Source organism: Pezoporus occidentalis, unplaced genomic scaffold, assembly GCF_034315485.1.
Source record: "Pezoporus occidentalis ecotype Australia unplaced genomic scaffold, CSIRO_AGI_Poc_V1 ctg177, whole genome shotgun sequence".
Lineage (NCBI taxonomy): Eukaryota > Metazoa > Chordata > Aves > Psittaciformes > Psittacidae > Pezoporus > Pezoporus occidentalis.
The window spans coordinates 1,180,180-1,202,464 of NW_026913607.1; the positions used below are offsets into that span (position 1 = coordinate 1,180,180).

Below are 22,285 nucleotides of genomic sequence, written 5' to 3' on the forward strand. Positions count from 1 at the left end.
AGTATATGCAATATATTCTGGTTCATATTATATACAGGATTCACAGCAAAACATGTATTCGACTCTCTTTGTTCACTGAGGGATAAAGGTCTGTTAAGCAAAACCTATTTTCGAGAAACCACGAAAATCTTTCACTTCGATATAGCTCTTCAACTGAAACTTACAGCATGAAATCAACATACCTCATTCCATCCTTTTCCTACAAAGTGAATACATCCTGTCTCAAACCAGATTTGGACTGGGTTAGAGGGAAAATGTTTTAACAGAAGAGATGTATTGCTAAGAAGGATAGCAGCAAAAAGGCACTAGGCTGATGAGTGACTGTCTTGCTCTCTTTCAGCAGTAGCGATTTCTCTTTTCAGCCACTAACCATCCTGGATACAGCCATATGAAAAGCCCACTGCTGAGGGGGAGTGAGTGTGACATTCTCTTCCGTGGGACTGAGAGCTAAATTAGCGCATTCCTCCTCCCCTATTTCTTCCTTCATGGGTTGCAGTGCTGTGGCTGTATTAATGAGACACCAGACTCATACATTACATCTTTCTAGTGCCAAAGTTCAACTGAACTTTGGTAAAACTGCATGAAAATATTTAGTTTTCTACAATTACAGGTTATATATATATATATGTATGTATATATATATTAATGGCTTCATTCATTCTACTGTGACCATTCTTGTGTCTTTCCTTGTTGTAAACATTGAAAAATGACCCATTTTATATAAGGAGGCATCTAGGCTTGCAATTTCATTGTCTTCCTCCCTGTTCCAGCCATGGTTGAGTTTCCCCAAGTCAGAGGACATCTCTGGTGGTGTTAGTGGTAACTAGCCAGAAAGTGAACTTGCAGATAATAACCCTGAAAGTTTCTTGCATTATTTCCCACTGCAAAATGTGGGGTGTGTATGAAAGATGACCCAGAACAGTGGTTTACAAAGTAGTCTCTGATCAGAGGACTGGGCAGCGCTCAGCTCTTCAGCTAAAGTGAGTACCTGCTTCACAGTGCTTTGTAAAGGAAACTACCTTTGGTTTTATCAATGTTTTCTCTTTCAGCCCAGAGATCCTGATTTTGTTTGGTACCAGGGCTAGACAGTAAGGAAGAGAGTGCAAGAAATGCATGTTTGGACAGTTATGAAAAATCATGCCTAGAGAAAGTGCTAGTTTCTAGCTGCCATGTGCTGTAGTTTGGCCGATGGTTGAAGAATGAATAACTGCATTCTTTTTTAAATGACACACTTTAGAAGTGGTGTGGATATTCCCTTTTTTTAGTCAGTCACATGTCCTGATCCAGCAATGTGTTTTAGTTCTTTTTAAGCCTGGATGAGATTTTGAAATAAATAAAATTAGCATGCTTCAGCACTCTTCTCAAGCATGAGTTTTTACCAATTTCTAGGCCGTAACTTTTAAGAAAGCAATTACTTCTAGAATCATTTCATGCATTCAGTATTCCTGTGTGCATTCAGCTGATGTACCCTGTGGTAGACACCCAAAACTTGGAGCATGTGTGACATGGGTCAGGTGGGAAATGATAGCTGAACTCTTGGATTTGTTGCCTCTGACCCTATCCCTGTCCCTTAGCCACAATCCCAGCCCCAGCCACTGAAACCAGAGCATGCATGAGGTAGGAAATAGAAATCAGTGGTGCTTAACCATGCTGGTAATTTAGGTGCTGAAGCTGATAGAAGAGCAGAAGCAGAGAAGTGCACTGAGGGGACCAATTTTGAAGTGCTTAATTCTAGAGTGCTTGAAGAAGGCTGGACTCTTTCTGGTGTACAGATCAAGAGTTTCCTCCTTTGATAGGATTAGGCCACTTGTGTGAAGTCCCTTCCAGGCATCTATTGCTTTGATTCTTCCCACTCCCCAAAGGACTGCAATTAAGAAGTTACTGCCTCCCAGCTGTGCAATTATGTTATCTGAAACCAAATAACAAGCCCTTAGTCTGAAACATCCCCTGCTTCCTGCATTAGTATTCTTCTGATAGGTAGGTACCTTATCACACTTTGGTAAAATGCAGCGAATGTTTTGTCATCCAGTCAATTTACTGAATGTGAAGAGTGTTAGAGGAGGGGATCAAAGAGAAGACATAAGTAAGTAAAATAAAAAAATTATGTCAGTATTTTTAAAATAAAAGCTTATATAAAAGTCTAAATATTTAATGAGTTTGTCAGCAATGAGGAACAACAGACTTCCGAGGACTGCACGTTTAGGTTTGCTATTTTTTGTCATTTTTTTAACCCCTCTTAAAAAATAGTAATTCAAAGTAAAATGTTGGAAGAAAACTATCTAAAGAATCAGATTCTCTGTGCTGATGTCAAAAATAAAAATCAAAGAGTTACTACCCCTTAAAGTCCCTTGTTTAGACTGGCCAAACACTCAATTATGTCAGTCCCGATTTTAATTTTCTTTGAAGGCAAAACTCATTTTGTGAAAATTGTGTATGCAAGGCTGTAATATAATCTGCTTGAAAACTGGTATTGAGCAGTAATCTTGACTATCCCACCACACCGTTAGTGCCACATCTGAAAAACAATTATATGTCTCTTGCTTGAGGCACTCCAGCAATAGAAATAAAGCAATTCCTATGCACAATTTTCCAACACAATCACAAAAGTTTGAGCTAAACTTTCCTTGTTGCCATGCACGCCTTTGTGCTGTGCTCTGGGTGGGAATGGAGACCGTCTCATTCCTTACCTCACTGCACCAGCCTTTAGGCTTTCGAAAGTGCTTCCTTCCTGCTTCACTTGTTTAGACTAAATAAGTTAATTTCTTTATCTCTTCTTAGGCCACAGTTTCTAGCTCTTTGAATTTTTAACTTGTTCTTTTCTGGGTGCTTTTCAATATGTCCCTCACTCTAAGTGCTAGAAAATGGAGAGTCATCTGCGTGAAGCCTTGTTAGTGCTTAGCTGAGCAGAAGGAATTTTTTTTAATGCTTCTTTATGTCCTTTTTTATGTATTAGAGTAGAATATTCAGTATAGTAGTTCCTTTTTAATTCCTTCAATAGCATAGCATTGCTGATTCATGTCCAGCTTGTGATCCCTCAAGTCCTTCTTTGCAGAGTTCCTCTCAGCCCTGCTTTATGCAGGTGATTATTCCTACCCAAATGCAGTGCTTTGGAATTCACTGAGGACAACAGCTGTCTCTTTTAAAATGGGCTCCTTCTCCAGTTTGCTACAATCACTCTTGATATAGAGCCTAGTTGTCAGAGATGGCCCACAACCCAGAATGCATTTACCAGAGAAAAGCAACTGTCTGTGCTTGGACCATTGTTCCAGAAAAGGACAATAAACTCACAAGGTATTAACACTGTAGACCTTCAGGGAAGGTTGAAAGAAAGTAGGAATATTCTAAGGAAAACAGGGAGTATATAGTTTTAAAAGTAAAGTTCACTGCCTTACGTCTTTAGTAACTTTTCTCAGGTCTGCAAGTCATGGCAAGTTTCAAATATGTTGAGTGAAAACAATTGCTCTGGGTCCACACCAAGGATTAATGGCAATACATTGAGGAAGAAAACAATAAGTAAACTATGCAAAAAATTAAGGGCACACAATAATAAAACTTTGTTTACTAGATGATTCTAATAAATTGTCTTAGCTAATGAATATAAGGTGTCAAATTCACTTCTAGAGACAATACAATAAAACCTTCACTACTTTATGTTCCAAAATGACTTTTGTAATCACTGCTGATCTCTGCCAGCATCTTAATACAGGCTGGTGACATATCTAAACTATGAAATCACTTATAAGAATTAACCTGGAAACATGGAGAAGTACTGCAGTTATGCCAGCTGTTTTGGGCAAGGAAAAGTGATATATGCATGATGTTCTAGGTTATTGTTTCTTTGAAGTGTGTTCATATCCTGAGCATTGTTTATTATGGGCATGAGTAGGGAGTAGGGCATGAAAATAACGGCATTGTATGGATTGTAGACAACTGCCTACCAAATGTAAGGTTGACATTAAAGTATCAACTTTTTTTTGGTATCCCTTCAGTTCTGTTGCCTGTAGCAGTAGTTAATAGTTGTATGCGAGAGGAATGGAGGACCCGTCATTCCAAACAGAAGTCTCTTAGTTCTGAATGTGCACGTTTCAGGGAGCAGAACAGGGAGCACTATGATATTTATACCAGTAATCTGGCTATTCCTTAGTTAATTACAAACATCTGGTCAAACTGGCATCTCTATTACTGTACACAGAACAGAATATGGTATCTTTATTCTACGTCCTCTTGGTTTTCATGGGGTTTTTCATTTCCCACAAAATATTTCTGTTAGTGTTGATAACAGCTCCATTGAATTTGAATGTCCTTGTATGGATGGAAAGAGTCTGTATTTGTGTAACAGAAGGTAAAAAAATCTAATTTAGGCAAATATTTGAAAGTGTTGTTGAATATATTGAAAACCCATCCCACACCTAAAATGACAAATGCTTGTATAGGACATATCAGCACTCTGCTGTCATAATGCAATATGTTGTATGACATTATTGAATCTCCAGATTTGCTAGTGAGGAATGAAAAGAAAAATAAAACTTCTGCTTCATACCTTAGAGATGAATGTAATCATCATGAAATTCATTCGGGTGACGATATAAACCTATCCACATATTTTCCACTGTAAAATGTGATTTCTGACTTGTAGCTTTGCAAAAAAAATAATTTATGATGCTGATTTTGTGCCTCAGGATGGAATGTAGTGGGATGAACTGAAATGGCTGGGTTGGTTCAGAGAAGTTGTTTAAGGAAAAATGTATAATTTTGTCGCTCTTAAAATCGTCACAGCAGTTTGACTGTGAAAAGCTTTAGAACTTTGGGAGAAGCGAGATGTGAAATGATGGTGAGGGGGAAGTCTCATGGTCATCCCACTATAAAGGGCCTGTCCTCCTGAGAAAATGCTCTGAGCAGGCTAGTGTGAAGAGAGAAATTGGTGGAGAGGAGATGGGTTGGCAGTGGCTGGTTGCTGGTGCTCACTTTCCAAAGCTGGGAAAGAATTGCCATACCCACTACCTCTAAGTTTTTCTCCTGTCAGCCTACAGCTGAGACACCCATTGGCAAGATGTGGACCTGTCTTCTGCTAATGGTCAGCCCAGAGACATGAGTAACTTAAAGTGCTTTCTTCTGCTCTTTTAGCTCAGTCAAAGAAGCTGGTGGCAATGATCCAATGGTTTTAAGCTCATGTGTCAAGGGTAACAATATAAGATGGATGTTCTTAGTCCTCTCCTTTGTGTTGTTTTTAAAAGTATGAAGATTCTGCAAAATAACTATACTGAGAGAAAACAGAAGGTGTATGGTTGCTTGTGCAACCTTAACATGGTACTCAGCATGTAAGAATTTTATAGAGAAGTGAAAAGCTGTATCAGACTTCTGCCTGTTTTGTTACAGAATCAAAGTGTATGTAATAAAAGAAAAGAAAGACTTTAGGATTAGACATTTGCCTCTGGACATTGAAATGAGTTTTAGCCCTATTTCTGTCCTAACATCTCCTATGAACTCTCTGAAAGCAGTTAAGTAAAGCTCTTTTCCCACTGTGTAGTCTTCATTGTTTGACTTGAGAGGCTGTCTGATTTGCAGAAGTGATAAACTACTTTGAAAAGCTGATATCTAGGAGGTGTATTCTTTAAGGAAAAATAAAGTGCAGCTAATGCTATGCTCTTACTAAGCTGTGATCCTGCAATCAGTACGTACTGGGTAGTGTCTTCTGTCTTCAAAATGTGAACAATGCTGAAAGCCTATGGGGGTTGAGGCGGAGGCCATCAACCTTTGGAAGAAGTTTACAGTGGTGAACACCACTGAAAAAGACTATGAGAGAGTGAGCAATTCTAACATGGAGTGGAGGAAAAAGTACAAATTGGAAAAATAATGGGATCTGTCTGATCAATGGGCATGGTCTCTTTGAACAATAATTGTAGCATGGGAAAAATAACAAAGCATGGCCCAATGAAGGGCTCTACAAAAAAGCCAGTGTTCAAAGGAGCTGAATTCAAGTGGTATGATAGTTTCAAGCTTGTTGTTTTCTATCTTTTTATTGTCTGTAAGTAAACAATATATTGACTTGTTGATGTTTATTGTGTGATTTTGGGCATTCAGGGCTTGCAGGGTCTTTGTTTTGTGCTCTCTTCATGTACATGTATGCAAACCAAGAGACTACTTACTTTTCGATATGAGCCTAAAATGTTGCTTGTTTAACCAATGCATTTTTACAACGCGATAACTTTTATTTTCAGGTGCAGCAGCAAAACCCAGTTATGCAAAAATCTTCTGTCCTAAAATTAGGAAGATTGTGATTCACAGAAATATCTTCAGTTTCAATGTATTTCCTTTGGAATCTGCACTTTGGGTTTTTATAGTTGTTTATTTTGCTTTTCTAGGCAACAGAAGCCTACTTTACTCAGTGTCAGAGAATAAATTAAGTAGTCCTTGAGTGTGTCATTTTTAATCTGGAGAGCGTTCTGAAGATATTTTTAATGACTTTGCATTTAGAAATACCAGTGTGATAATTTGTCTAAACTTCTTGGATACTGTTTGTTACAGTTGCATTTATTTAAGGAAATTTATGGTTTAAATGGCAACCTCGCTGTATGCAAAATGTGTTTCTTAAAGGTCTCCTTATAATTTACACATAAACATTAATATCTCATTTTATGACATTACTGTTGTCTCATTTAGGATCCTGGAAAAACCTAATTTGATTCAGAAAGAACATCTATTATTTTTATTTAACCAGCAGGCAACTATTTTTAAATTACATTGAAATTTATCTGAGACGCACAACTGTCCTATTTAATTCTGTCTTACCCACAAACCTGATGGACTTTGTCACCATTAGCTATCAGATGCAGGGGAGAGGACTTCCTCTGAACTTTGTGTGCCTTTCCCAAATTCTGATCCCAATGCACAACGTATAAAAGTAGTCTCCGTCACTCTCCTGTTTGTAACAGACCTAGAAAAAGCTTTGGGAGATTGTGAGCTGTTATGCCTCATGAAGTCCCTCCTGTCATGGTTTTACTCTATCTCCTTCTTTTCATTACATTCATCACGTAATTTCATTCCTTTCATTACATTGTCTTTTTGCCTCCTGTTTTACCCCAGGCTCTGATCCTCTTATTATCACTACTGTACATGCATTAGAATTGGCTCCCTTACAGGACAAGCCAATTTCTAACAGGGCATAACATGAAGGGTTTTACACCTGAGCTTGCTGCAAACCAGTAGCAATGACATGAGGCAGCACGATGTCTGTCATCCTCCAAGAGCAGCCTTTGTATCTTTAAATTATTACATCCCTGTGCCATTGCACAGTCATGTAATAGAAGTGTCACGGTATAAATACATTACTTTGGTAAGCTAGGATGTGGCTTTTTCTTCTTAGCTTTTACCTGAAAAACCACATGATAAAAATAATATATAACAACTATGTCCTGGTGCCACATGGGCTACTAGCCTGGAGGAGAGCACCAGAGAGGGCGTTATAGGCTCAGGTCAAAGATTCCTTTGGCCCTGGGTCATGGCTCCACTGGTAAAGAAACTGCCCCTGGAGCTGCTAAGTCTGGAACTGTTCACAGTGATGTCTGTGGTCAAGCATGCAAGGTCTCCTTGGGAAGCACAAAGATTAGGCTGTGGCTCAAACCTGGAGAACCTGTTGACTTCAGCTCTTGTGCTGACTATGAAACTATGAGTAAAATGAGTTGCTATAATAAAATGTGCCTTCCTATAGCATCATCTTATTCCAGCTATTGTCCTTTAAGCAGCTGTCAGTGTGGCTACCTTTATGTCTTTTATCAGCTCTGCCAAATAAAAGGATGATAAGAGCTAAGGGCCAGAAAAGTGTCCCAAGTGTATGGTTTGTATGGTTGTGCAAAAGTATACAAATGAAGTGCAGGTAGCACTTTGCTCAGGAACTTCCATTGTCAAGAACATTTTCTTCTGACTTTTCAGAACTCCCTAGCTATGTGGCAATTTTCCATGGATTTTTTTCCATAAACTTAGTTAGTGTCAAATTGTGTATTTGTTCCAGAGGATGCAACGTCTGAGCAGATGCATACACAGCCATCTACACCAGTTGGTCTGGTGGCCAGGTTTCTTGCTGGTGTGCTACACAGACCATTTCAATGTAGCTTCAGGTTCCTATTCTAGAAATGTAATGTTTTCTTTTTCTACATGAAGATTAAATTCTAGATGTCTACTCCTTCATGGGATTCCTCCTTCCCCCTAAGTGGCTGCTATGTTAATTTGCACATTGGCCTCTGCTGGCAAATTTTAACTAAGTACTATACTTCCTACCCCTTTGGCTTATTACATGCTGCTGAACATTAGCTTGCCATGCCTGCCTGCTTTTACACTCCTACTGATGCATTTGGTTTTGTAAAGAAGTAACCACAGGGCAAGCAAGGTCAAAACTGTCACTGCTCCAAATGAAAAACGGAATTTCAAATCAAGGGGGAGATTAACTCTGTGACACTGTCCTTTGAAAAGCAGCACTGATTTTCCGTAATAGAAATCACATCTGTAGCTGTCCAAAGCAAGAAAATAATTATTACAAAGATATTAATAAGAGCACTTCTGAAATGTGCATGCATTTGGACTGAGATGTTTAAAGTGTTTTTCAAGTTGACCTTAATTATGGCTCTAAACTTGTAAGATGATGAAAAATAGTATTTTTCTTTTGGAGTGGGTGGTGTTATCTATTAACATAAGTTTGAAGTCACACAGTAACATTTAAAGTCTATTTATAAGGGAAAGACTAACAAGCAGATGAGCAAATAAACATAGGTCAGAGAGGGGAATTAAAGAGAATGGAAACAATAACACCTGTGGCCAAATGGGCTGGTAAGACACCACTGCTACTGGTAGAAAAGGATCAGAAAAATAACTTGGTGTCTAATTAAACTCTGCATTCTTGCAGCAGAACAAAATACCACACATTATGACTGTGTTTTATAGCACTGTGGACTCCCTGAGAAGCTTTGTGTTCCAGATGCAGACATAGGGTACTTACTATTCAAATAACTACCACTTATCCTTGATAATGCTTTGAAGGCATACCTGGCTGAACTGTAAAAAGCCCATCTGGTCAAGTGCTGTTCTAGTATGCAGATGCTGGCTCGCAAACCACCACTGATTGTTTCCATAAACCACAATTAACTGTCAAGATTTAATTAAGAAATGCGTCAGAGCCATTGGAATAAACAGGAGAGGCAGGGCTGTTGGACAAGTTGGCTGTGTTACATGGCAAAGGCTTAAAAACTTGTGCACTGATGGAGTTGTCTTCCCAACAGTGAACAGGGGCAGGATTGCTTAAAAAAGCCACCAAACCCCAAAGCGTCCACCTTACACATATTGCACAAGATAGTTTTACACCATTCTCATCATTGTCAGCCATATTACAGATATGGTTTTTGATTGTATCAGCCTGCATGTTGCAGTCTTGAAAATCCTTGGAAAAGGACACATTTTATGGGACTATGAAATCACTACTTTCATGTGCACTTCTCTGCTATTATACAAAGATTATTACATTCCGTGAAAATACATAACAGATTTAATCTGAAATAGGATGTGTTTTTTCTTGTACAAGTAATCTGCCTGGCAGGCAGCAGGAGATAAAGAGAATGTTTATTTTTAAATTGTAGTGATTTAAGGTAACATTTGTATAAATGTGCATAGACATATAAGTATTATTTTAAAAACCAAAAACCCTACTAAAGCTGACATAAATGTCAGTTTTGAAAAAGCATTCAAAACCATTGAAGCCTAAAGGACAACTAGACATTGCTTATGGACAAAACTAATATAAATCAAGAAATATTTCTCCTGTTAACCTTGTGTTAATACAGTAAATACTGATAAGTTCTATCTCTGAATATAATGAGGATGGTGCGTTATCTGTTTCAGTAATGCAAAGTTAATTTTAGCTGTCAGAAGATTGGAGCCAAAGACCTGTAAAAGAATATCTTCCCTGAGTTGAGTGAAATCTAAAGGGACGTTTGAATTTGTCTCTGTTCCATTACTTCTAAATAAATTATTTAGAAGCAAATAATGAATTAGTGTAAGTGCCGGTATTTTGATCAGGCCCTACAACTTCTAAAAGCTTTCTTAAGAAAGGTTGTTTTTGTTTGTTTTTTTTTTTTTGTTGAAGTATAACCAAATAGTTGTTTGTTTGGTTTTTATTTTCAGTGTGAAGATAGTCCAAGCAAGAGCCTTCAAAATTCAAGATACTGTAAGTAAAATTGATACAGGTGTGACATAATTGTTTATGCATTTTAAGTGTAATTTTTAGGGCTGTAAATGTATTGGCTGGTCCCAGATGCTTATCACAGGGGAGGAGAATCTAATCTGGATAAAGTTTATGAATTTTAATTTCCCCTATTAAAGTGATTGTTTGAAGGTAAGACATTTCATTTAGAACTGTTTAGAGATGAAACGTGCAGGCAAAACCCTCTCTTGTAGTGTTTTCATTTGATATAATGCATATTCAGTTTATGAGTTATTAAAACTGCAGCACTCATTGCCATAGGATGCTGAAATGTAGATTGAAAATGGATATTAGCAAATTGATGGATAAAGATCTGCATTTTTGAACATGAGGACTTTACATTTAACCTCCCTCTCAGGAACTTCTAAGCCATTTTGAGTAGGACTGATGTGACTGTGTTTAGAGGCTGTTGCAAAGGTCTGACCCCATACCAGAACGTTGTTTTGTGCCTTCCTGAAAAAAACCCTGTGTAGTGACATGGAATATTTCTGTTGGTTCATAGCAGAGAAATATAAAGGACTTTATAGGGACAATGTTCTATTTAGCGTCATGGGATTCTTGTATTCAAGTTGGAAAGCTTTTGCCAGGTGGGTAATTGACTGAAAGAATGCTTCTAGCCCTGGAGAACTAGGCTGAAAAGCTTTCTTTCTCTCATTGATTTGTTCTACAACAAAGAAATGATGTGTCTTGGGATGGTGAGAGACTGAATCCAGCAGCATTGTCTTAACTGAGAAAATGTAAAGCACAGTTGCTATCAAGAACTCACAACTATCATCTGCAAGTTGTAATCACACAACTGTGACAAAAGTAGCAGCTTCCCATTTAGAGAAGGTTTCTGTGCTGTGGCTAGCCAGAGGCCTCAGTCATTTCCATCCATCAGCATCATCATCTGTTTCACTTGCTTCTGCTTTACGCTTAGCCTTCCTTCAGTTGAGAATAGCTGAGAGCTCTGCTGTACCAGCGCTCATACTGCACCGAGGTATAAAAGCTGTCACTTAACATGAGTCATTTTGTGTATACATCTCGAGTGCATAGCTGAACGAGAGACACAAGAGTCAGCAAGCTAGCCCAGCACCTCTAAATATAAAAAGCCTCTAGTTAGCTTGACTTGCTTAGGTTTTCTTCTATATGCCTTAGGTTTTCATACTTAGATCCTAAAATAAGCTCTGGAACATGGGCACTTACCTATTTCACACTAAATTGTGACCTTCCCTTCTGTAGGATAAATTGCTAACTTTGCCACTAGTTCTTTCTACCACTGAAGTTTTTAAGATGCCAAGAAATGTTCTTCCAATATTTTGCAGGTCAGAAGGCTAATTTGTTTTACGCAGGCATGGGTGTACTCTGTGCTTCTCCTAGCCTGTGTACCTTTACAACACGAGTGACTGTAATCCAGCCACCCAGAACTGGCAACATCAGCAAAGTGCCAAATCCCCGACACAAACTCTCGCTTGGCCTTGCTCTCCTCTTCCAGAGGTTACAAATGAAATGTAGGCAGCACAGGGGTTTTATGTTTTGTTTTTCTCTCTGCTTTCCAGTAGGGACAGAAGCTGTTGAAGGTGCAAAGCTGTCATTTTTGATTGAAAAATGTTATTTCTATCTCCTGGTAATTGTCTTTCAAAATCTAGGCAGGATAGATCATATGCAAGGACTAGTAGTTAATTTTCTCTAGGGACAATTTGCTAACAACTTTAGAAGGAACTTCCCCTTTCCTATACGTCCCTGTATCTCTAGTCAGTCTGTTGTAGCAATTGGAAAAATCCTTTGGAGTTACAAGTGTAGAAAGTGTGGAACTACAAGGGAAAGCTGGAAAGGTTGAAAAACATGTATCACTTTAGAAACTGAAGTCCCACAATGGTTGTCAGGGCTTTGAAGTAAGGTAAAAAAGAGAAACCACTCAAACAGGGACAGTGTGTGCAGTTTTAATCATGCTTATCACACCAGAAACCACTGATGTTTTCTGGTATTGTAGTTTAATGCAGATGCCGGCTGAAACCATAGCTTGCTGTCAGCAAAGAGGTCTGTGCTGGCCCACCTGCTTTTCAGACTTCAGTGAGGTTGGTTATAGTGAAGATATTTCCAAAGTGTTTGAAGCCACACTACTTAACCTGCTTCAAGTCATTATGTACGACCCAAGGACAGCTGAGTACAGGAACATATACATGTTACGTGTAGAATAAATCAGTTGCTTATGGAAATATTTTTAAGGATGCAAGTTTACAACTGAAGGTGCATTTGATGGAAGGCAGGTGTAAACTATTAAATCCCTACATATGCAGACTTCAGTTGCCTGGCATAACTTCAGTTTTTGAATGACTTTAGTTAAGCTGTTGCAATTTGTCTAGCTAAGCAGGACCACAATTATTTTCAAAACCAGTTTTCCCCAAACCTTAATTTTACCTATTTATACTGAAAGCTCTTTAGCAAATGGACCATTTACCACTGTGTGTTTGTTCAGTACAAGATGGGTTTCTAGGCACTACCACAATAACACAATTATGAACAAATAACCACTTCAGGATAATTATATACAGACTTTCATGTTCATGCTTTTGTACCTCAGATACAGCCACGGAATATAATGCAGTGCAGCAATTAACTGTGCTACTGTTTGTAGTTACAGAGGCATACTGAGGGTCCTATCCTATGTATGACATATGTCCATAGCCTCCAAGTCACTACCCTTTTGAAACACAAATTGCAGGTGTTGAAGGTTGGGGCTTATGTTTGTGTGTCTTAAAAGCAGTGAGGGAGAAAACTAAGAAAAAGTCCAGAAATGGCAACATCTCTGTGCTTGTGAGCAAGAGCAGCAAACCTGTCAAGTCTTGCCCTTTCTTCTTATGGGACAGCTCAAAAACCATCTTCCTGAGTCAGCATCTGGCCACCAGGGTTGTTGCCAAATAGTCAGGTTTTGTTATTTTAAACACTTGCCTGAATCCTCACCAGGTTTCTCAGCTATTTCCTTACTTTATGTAGTAGATCAGTGCAATAATGCTAAGTACTAAACTCTACAAATAGTTTTATGGGGACAATGACCAAGATGACTGAAGACCTGAAGCTCAAATATGGGCTTAATGTCTCCTTCTGGTCAAAAATAGCAGTTTTGTATTTTAGGGTTGCTTTTTTTTAAAGTTATAATATCAAAATGTAAGCTGCTTATTGGTACAATTTCTCTAAATTATATTTATGCAAGCATTTTCTGATTTGGGCTTTTTTTTTTCCTATCCTGTTGCCAGTGTTTTAGATACATCTAAAGGGATAATGTAGCTTAGTAGTGTATGTATTTGTAATTTTAAAACAAATCTGGTTCCAAAGGGAAGGAAATACTATACTCATAATTGACCTCAAAGAACTGGACAGTTGTTTGCCTGGTCAAGTAAATAATAAGTTCATTTGTGATCTTACCAACTACAGAATTAAATTTTCATTTCCAGCTTGGTGCAGGAATAGGCAAGAGAACTGGCTGAGACTGTCTGAAAATTTCCATTGCATTCTCTACAGTTCTCTACTCTCTAAGCTAACCTTAACGAGCTGGTTGACATTTTCATTCTGCCTTAGGGTATATTTTTAAGAGTGGGAAAATGTTTCCAGGAATATATTTTAGAAAAATTTCCCAGGAGCCATTTTTCCAGAGGCAGACATAGAAAATTTAAGTCATTTTGCCAATGTAAAACATCTGTGAATATTTTTCTTGACTGAGAAATTCTAGCAGACTTTTATGACCTTGAGATTTGACATGGGACAAACTTGGTGGTGAAAAGCATGGCCTTGACATCTTTGTGGAAGCTCAATTACATTTGAGTTAGTGAAAAAACAATAAAACCCACAGTGTGTACAGGCTTGGTACGGACTGTATAGATTTTTTTACAACTACATTCTGCAAAGAAATACCAGTGCTAACTCCTGTTTACTCATAGGAAAAATCCACATAGTGTATTTTTATCCCATTTCCAGACCATTGATGGACTCTATGTTCCATAGAATCATAGAATAGTTGGGGTTAGAAAGGACCTTAAGGTCATCAAGTTCCAACCCCCCTGACATGCGCAGGGACACCTCACACTAAACCATGCCCCCCAAGGCTCTGTCCAACCTGGCCTTGAACACCACCAGGGATGGAGCATTCATAGCTTCCTTGGGCAACCCATTCCAGTGGCTCACCACCCTAACAGGAAAGAATTTCTTCCTTATATCCAATCTAAACTTCCATCATCTCTATCATGTCAGCATTGTGGCTCTGAAGTATCCTGCTATGTCAAACATCAATTTATTAGCAGATTAATCTTTGTGAGCTGCTCTGGGTTATAGCCATATTAAGAAATCCTGTATTTTGAATACGTATTATTTTCAACTGGCTGTCTTGCATGTTTCCTCTATAGAGATACTGAGAAATTTCAAATGATAGACTCCATTAAAAATCAACACACTCTTTCAGGACAACACTTGCGTGCAAGCTTTGATTTTTATGGGCTATAGCTCTTAGCTGTCACAAGGCAGGGCTTACAATGACATAGACCTTCTTAAAAACTCTGCAGCAAGGTCTCTTACAGCATGCAACAGCTATCACCCAGAAGAACACATGGAAATTACTACTTATCATAGTAAAGTTTACCAATTTTTCTTGAACAGATCATGCTCCATGCCCCCCTGCACTAGGGAGACTGCAAAAAGTATTTGCATATGTTGATTTACTCTATAAATTAATTATTATTTTTTCCTTTTTTCTTTTTCTTCACTATTTTACTGGTAAACTCCCATTCTCCCTGGAGTTACGCACTCCTCCTAACTGAGAACGTTTCACGCACCTCTTTATTTATATAAAGCAAAATGAAATTCTCCAGTTTTCTGAGCTTTACAGCTACTGTCAGTGTGATTCATCTCCCCTGCTTTTAGGTGTCTGCCTAAGGTAAAAGCAACATGATGCTTTTACCTGTGCTAGATGGATCCTGTTTGAAACCTTGGGCACTCTTTGTGGTCAAAGGTGTGAAGCAAATGTGGGGGTGAGATTCTGATAACCTATTTAGACCACCTTATGAGGCCACCATATGAGGACTGGCACCTTATGCGTGGCTGTATCTCTCGTTATTGCAACAGGAAGCCTGGAGTGATTGGTTCAGGTACAGATGTCTATCTTTGGTCAGATGAATCCTACCCTAAATTTGCATGCACTGTGTTTAAGCTTTGACTGAGAACAATTAGGGATGCATGACGGTGTTCTGGTTGAAAATTTGTGTTACTGAGATAGCAGGAATAAATTCCAATACAATATTGTCCTGATGTTACGTCCTGATTTTGGAAAGGGAAAGATATTACTTCCCTGAAGTAGACTGTAGTGCAACAGGAAAAAAATTCATTATTATATCTTAGGTCCAGAATAAAATCCCAAATTTGAGTGTTTATTTACTGACCCTTTCAAAAGAGAATCTGCTGAGCTTTGCTATATCAACCCTATCTGCAATAACAGAGCTTAGTTTAATTCAGTTAAACATGCTTAGGCGATGACAATACTGTGTTCAAAACAGGCCACATGAAAAAAGTTGTAGTTACTGTCATTTTTAAAAGCACATTATAAAAGTCTGAACAATTTTCCCCGATTATTATAAATGCACATATTTTACTGAAATAGCAGTAACTTTTCACCCCTTAGCTCATGTAAATGACCCTATTCATTTGTAGCTAAAACTGTCCTCCCCAGAGTATACTGTCTTCAGTAGAATTACAACTTGCATGATTTCAGATGATAGTCTACTGCAGCTATAACCTAAAAAAGTAACATATTTCTTGCAATACATGATAAAAGTAGCACTTGGCAAAGGTCAGCTTTGCAGATATATTGTAGAAAATTCATTAAGTACAATATTCTGATAACTCCCTTTCTTCTGCCTCAGTGTCTGCACCAATTATCTGGAATTTCTGGTTGAAGTGCAGCATCTCAGTGAATTTGTTAACTTTAAGTTGGAAGGTTCCAGTATAATTAAAACAACCTCAAAGTCAAATTTAGCAGGCAGGAATTTTGATAAAACTCTGCTGTATGAAAGTAAACCAAATTTTAAGTTATCTGTACTTCTGAATGTAGCCAAGGCTGCTAAGATTTGAGTGAATGTCAGGGGAAGTCCAAAATGTTTGAACAAAAGCCCTGCTAAAGCCAATATTTTACATTAATGAGGGCAAATACTATGCCAAAATGAAACCCTTCTGCAGGTAAGGCCTATCTTGCATTTCAGATTTCATTTTAAATGCTAACTTTTGTCTATCATGATGCCTCCTTGTTAAGCTGTCAAAAGGTTAGGTCAGTGCATGTGTTAAAACAGTGGGGTACAGATATCAGAGAAGAAACCAGATAGCCAAGAAGCTGGAATGAACTCTCGTTCGGTGCTGAGATAAAATATACACCTACCAGCATTGTTGCTGTCTACAAACTCCGGCAATTGCTTTAGTTGAGCCACCTACAAATAGGGAAATGCTAATATTTACATGGTGACTTTCTATATGAATGTAAGTGTTGCTAGCTTTCATTTGGCAGCCTGCTATAAAACAGAAAGATGGACAACAGGCAAGTCATAGTGGTCAAAACCAAATAACAGTAAAAGAAAAGTTGCATATTACATATGAATCAGTTACACAGTGAGATGATGCCTCTGTCTTACTGAAAGTGCTTGTGTAGGGAAGCTAAGTACTTTACAACCTTGAGGTCTCAGAGCATACTTGCTCTCTTTACATGGGAAGCAATATGTGAGCTTGACAGGCTAGCACTTAAAATCTCCATTATATTCCTGTTTTGGAAGGTCTAAGAGAGTCATCTTGTGTAGCTTACAAGGTTCTGTGAGCCCAGATGCTTTTCTGATTTTATGAATTATCCCAGATCTCAGCCTTACAGGGATCACTGCCACCTCTGCCGCATTACAAAGGTCTCTGGATCGAGGTGGCTGCCAGGAGTTTGAGCAGTGCAGAACACATCAACTCTGCAGAGCTGAGGGTTGAGGTACATGGAGCACTGGAGGGGTTAAACTCCATGGCATATTCTCAGCTGATGTACAGGTGAACTTGTATCATGTGAGCTTGTTGGTCAGCATGAGCCTGCAGGACGCTCTAACCACTATTGTGTAAACTTCAGGATTTTCAGTAACCTGCAATCAGCTGCGCTGTATTGAGCGCAGAAAAAAACCCTACAAGATCCAAAACTAAAAGTAAAACCAAACATAATTTGGGCAGCTTAGTGACTGATGTGTGTCCCAGTGAAGGCACTATGTAGTGTGAATTCTGATAAACAGCCCTTAGCCTAAGCAGTATTTGAGTAGTACCCTGTAAGATCACAAAAGAAGAAAGTCTGGAGTACTGTCAAAGACAAAAGGATGGTAAATATTTATGTGGCTTACAAAAGACTAAGTGGTGTAATGTAAGACTACCAGATGTTGAAAGATGCTAGTTTTTAATGCATTGGAGAAAAGATGCAAGAATACCTTGCCCTTTTAGAATACTACTGAGGCAACGTATTCCAAGGGCAGAGACTTCACAAGTTAAGTGCTGTCCACTGAACTAGCTTCAGTCTCAACCTTATTCAGGTATAAGAAATATGTGAATAGTCTAAAATATGCTCGTAATTTAAATGATAAATGCTGGTAAGTACTTTTTTTTCTTTCTGCCTAAGCTTTACTCAAAGTCTTCCATTAAAATATATAATTGAGTATCTAGACAGTTGCATTTTGATTTGCAACTATTGCTAAAACAATATATCTTTCAGATAAGTCTTTCAAGCATTACTTTTAATAATAATGTTTTAAATTAAAAGACTGCTTCTATCAGAATAGTGAAGCAAGATAGCTAAGAAAATAGCTCTGTGCCTGAGCATAGAAATTCATTAAAGTTAGAAAATCCATGAAGCAGTGATGATAATGAGAAAAGTATTGAGCCTCAAAGTCGACAATACTGAAATCAGAGGCTGCATTTAGGGCTTACTGCTCTTCTCTCTTTTCAGAGATTTTCTTCTTTTTTAAAATTCTTTCAAATCAAAGAAAATTTTAACAACTGAGTTACTTTCCATTGCCATAGGCATGTGGGATTTTACTGCCACAAATACCATGCCTGATAGTGCTATAAGGAATAATCCTTTATTTTACTTATGTAAGTGTTAGTATTAATGATTTCCCTTCTTCTTATACTAAGAAACATACAATTATTTAATAAGGACAAACACCACTGCTTGAAGAAGGCAATTTAATATAATCAAGGTACTCTGATTTCTAATTTCCCTCCTGGTCTTTATTTAAGTTGCATATAGTGTATGTGTTACTTTATCTTAGGAGTAAGCTGTCTTTATAAAGAAAGCCTTTTTTTTTTTTTTTTAAAGAAATACTTGAAAAAATGCTGTTTTCCTCATTAAAATATCCTGCCTTCCCCAGAATAGAAGGGACTTTCATAACAAGCGCTGAGACACACGCTTGTCTTTCAGTTGCATTCGCTTTTCCTCTTTTGCTTATGTTATTTCTTTTCTTCAGCAAGTCAAGGCAGTATTAAACAAAAAGTGGCACTAACATAACAGCCGAACTCACGGTTCTCTGCATCCCTGCCTTTCTGCTGAGCTGTGCTGCAGCTCTTGACAGACTGTAGGAAGTTGGGAATACAGAGAGGGTTTACAGAAGAAACTGACACTACACACATCCAGCATGAGACAAAATTTATAAATCTGATACTTGGCTCCATTGACTCTTTTGCCTATGCAGAGACAAAAGGTTCTGCCTGGGACAGAGCAACCCTTTGCTGCTGGAGCACAGATGGTATGAAAGTGCTTTATATGACACAAACTATTACAAAATGTTTGGTGTGCTGTCAAGAACTGTTTTCTTTAAGCTGCCAGTCTGTCATTATCTTTTAGAAACCAGCGTACAGCCAGCAAACCCATTTCCATCAAAGAAAAAAGGAGGAAAAAAAAAGCCCTGATTATACTCCTTTTCATTTTCTCCTACCAGGCAATTTCCCTCTATAATATCACACAGGTATTACAGTAGAACTACGAATAGCAAAAATATCTCTTGTACTAGATACAAAACAGCAAATAGTAAGAAAGAATGTAGGTTTTAAAAATGACAAGAGAAAAGGAAAGACAAACTTTCTCCACACCTGACTCTGCTGAACTTCCCAGATACAGCATAAAACTTCCCTTTTTCTATATTACAGGCACAGCCATGCTGAGAGGCATTAACTCCCTACCTGCAGCTGATACAGATACTGCTAATTTTCATAGCTGAACCAGGTATGGACTAGAGCACTTGTTTCATGCAGTCTAGCTTGCAACTTTCAGGCTGAAACTCTGCTGGAGACAAAGAGTATCATCTACCCTGCTGTTTTCCTGAAGACTTGACAGTTCTTCTGTCTTGCTACGTGAGTCTCATTACAGATATGCAATGTATTTCTCCTGATTTACAATGAAATCTTTAGTCCCCCTTTTAGAAAATGAATTAGGCAGCAATGGGCTGAGATCATAGATCAGAAGAGCTCCCACTTAACTGTTACCTCAGGTACCTGGTTCATTCATCCTCTAACATGACAGTTGGAGGAATTCCTGGTCAAGGTAAAATCCAACTTAGAAGTATAAAATTGTGCAAGTTTGGGAATTTTGTCTTTCTGTATGCATTCCTCATGGCAGCAGAAAGGGCTTTTAAGGGCTGAATGAAACTGGCCTGCATTCTGACTTATTTTTCACTAAAATCTGTATGTTTCATTAAGGCTACCATGAATCAATTAGATGACTTTATTTTCGTCAGTTTTACAGTTGCGCAGTGACACTTTTTAATTGTTCTGTTATTACAAGCAGAGTAACCTTTGCCTCTCACTGTGAGAGAGACTTTTAAAGCACACCTTGCCAAGTCTTTCAGCACCAAGAGTTCAGACATGATCCTGGGTTGGTAGGACTCTGAACTTGTGTAGATATAGGCAGAGTAAGGAGTGCTGAACACGTGAAAACATCAGCCATGAGGGTCCGTTTCTTCTTCTAGCAAAAAAAAATAATGAGGTTAAATACCCCAGGAAGAATGGCTTTGACTGTCAAATGGTGGCACATTGCTCTAGTCTCTCTCAGCATGTGCAATTTTCAGGTCCACTTATGAGCAGTCATACTTCATGTGAGCTCACTCAGGCAATTGACTGCTGAAGATTTTAATTTATTTCTTATTACTTTATTATCCAGGTGTCTTGATATTAAATGTTGATTTTATCTCTTGCTACTGTTGCAGGACATTTTACCCTTCTGTTTTTAAATGTTTTTGTATTCAAACCAGTTGTAAGTACTTTATGAAATGTTAACAATAATCTGTTGTATTTGAACTGCTATGGGAAACAAGTTTTGGGGATTTAATCTTTGTTGTTGTTAAAAGTCTACTGTTATGTCCTATGGGAAAAGTCACTTTGAAAAACTGCACACAGCAAAACCAGGAATAAAACCAAGCATGCAGTGGCATGAGATGGTCACAGGCCAACACAAAAGTGAGAAAAATCTTCTCACAAAATATCTCTGTGATGAGCTAACATCAAAAGATTTTAGGTTCAGCTTGGCACTGAGAAATTTGGTTACACAAAGTAATGAGTGCTGCTGTGCTTTTCATCTTCAAAATGTCTTACAAAGGTTAAGTCTTTAAAATATATCTGTGAAATGAAGCATTATATTGCCACCATTGTTTTTTTTCCCCTTAGTTGAAGTAGATGTTGAGTATTTAACTGTCCAAGGCCATGTAGAAGGTCAGTCAGATCTAGGACTGCAAACTTAGCTTCTCCTGCAGCGCCTGAACTTCTCAGGCTGTGCTAGATATTCTGCATTTATTCAGTCATCCCTCCATTGGCCACTGCCCTCATTTTCTGAAGCTGATTGTCCTCTTTGACATCTTTTCCCTGGCTGGTCGGTAGCCTCCCACTGCACCATGTGCAGATTGCTCTGTTAAGCCTGCAGTAACCTTGTAGGTCAACCTTCAACTGGCTATGTTTGCTTGCTCTTTTACTTCAGCTTTTTCTCTCCTCTTGCACTACTTTAAGGAAAGGTCAATCTTGTAGAGCTCAGCAAAACTCTCCATTCCACATGCTTCGCAGAACCCGTATGAAAGACCCAACTAAATGAATTTGATCATCCCTTACAAACGCAAGTGTAGAATCTTTGTGTATGAGGGTAGAAAGCAACTCACCATCTCCTGTGTTTGGAATAGTCTTGGAAAAGCTGCCTCTGTGCCAGGAAGCCTAAGGACTGGACTGGAAGTAGGAATTAAATGTCCCTTAGCAATACCGGATACTGCCAAAAACCTGAAAGTGAAAAAACATCAATGTAGACTCTGTGAGTGACAATGAAAGATCTTTGTTTCAGGGGAAGGAAAAAAATTTCAGAAGGCCTAAAATGTAATTTGCAGGGTCTCTTCAACTTACTGGGAAGGATTCTTTAAAAGCTTCTAGGCCAATGTCAGGAAAACCCCCCAGAGTTTGTGTAAAAGGATATCTGGTAATGTCTGAAATGCGCTGTAACAGGCTAACAACCAGCAAAAAAACTTGTCAGATTTGATAATTTGAAATTGGCTCTACTTGAGTAACTCAAGAAATTGGAAAAAACTGACCTGGCTTTTCCTGAAGATAAATGGTCAGTAAAAGGAAACGGAGGAGGAAGCCTTTGCTGTTTAGTGAAGCCAGTAGTTTTAGTGTATCTTATGCTTTTAGCACTCGGGTACAACTCTGAAGTACTAACAGTTAATTTCCATTAACTGCAGTGGGAGCCCAGGGTACTTGGCATTTTGCAGTATTAGGTCTCATGTTATTAAGCTAAGAACATAAATATGCCAGAGTATGTGCTGTTTGAATTGCAAGGCATTGCTTCTTGAGTTATCAAAATACTAAGGTCAGTTAGCAATCTCAGTAAGCAACTGTCTAAAGAAGAAATACACTGCAAAAGAGTGTGGCCTGTAACAAGCAGAAACGCAGCATTCTATCAAGAATAGGCTTATTTAATTTTAAGTATAAAATATTTAAGTGGCTACTGTGCTTAAAACGTAGAAAATCAGCTATCAAAAG

General features: G+C 38.3%; 1 protein-coding gene across 1 annotated transcript in view; it reads right to left on the reverse strand.

Moving 5' to 3' along the window:
* HTR1F (5-hydroxytryptamine receptor 1F) overlaps positions 1-22,285 on the reverse strand; it is a 110,308-nt gene that overhangs the window by 41,055 nt on the left and 46,968 nt on the right. Inside the window, exon 2 of the mRNA XM_062614680.1 lies at positions 21,415-21,529. The gene's annotated coding sequence lies outside the window, so the exon portion shown is untranslated. The remainder of the gene's footprint in view (positions 1-21,414; positions 21,530-22,285) is intronic.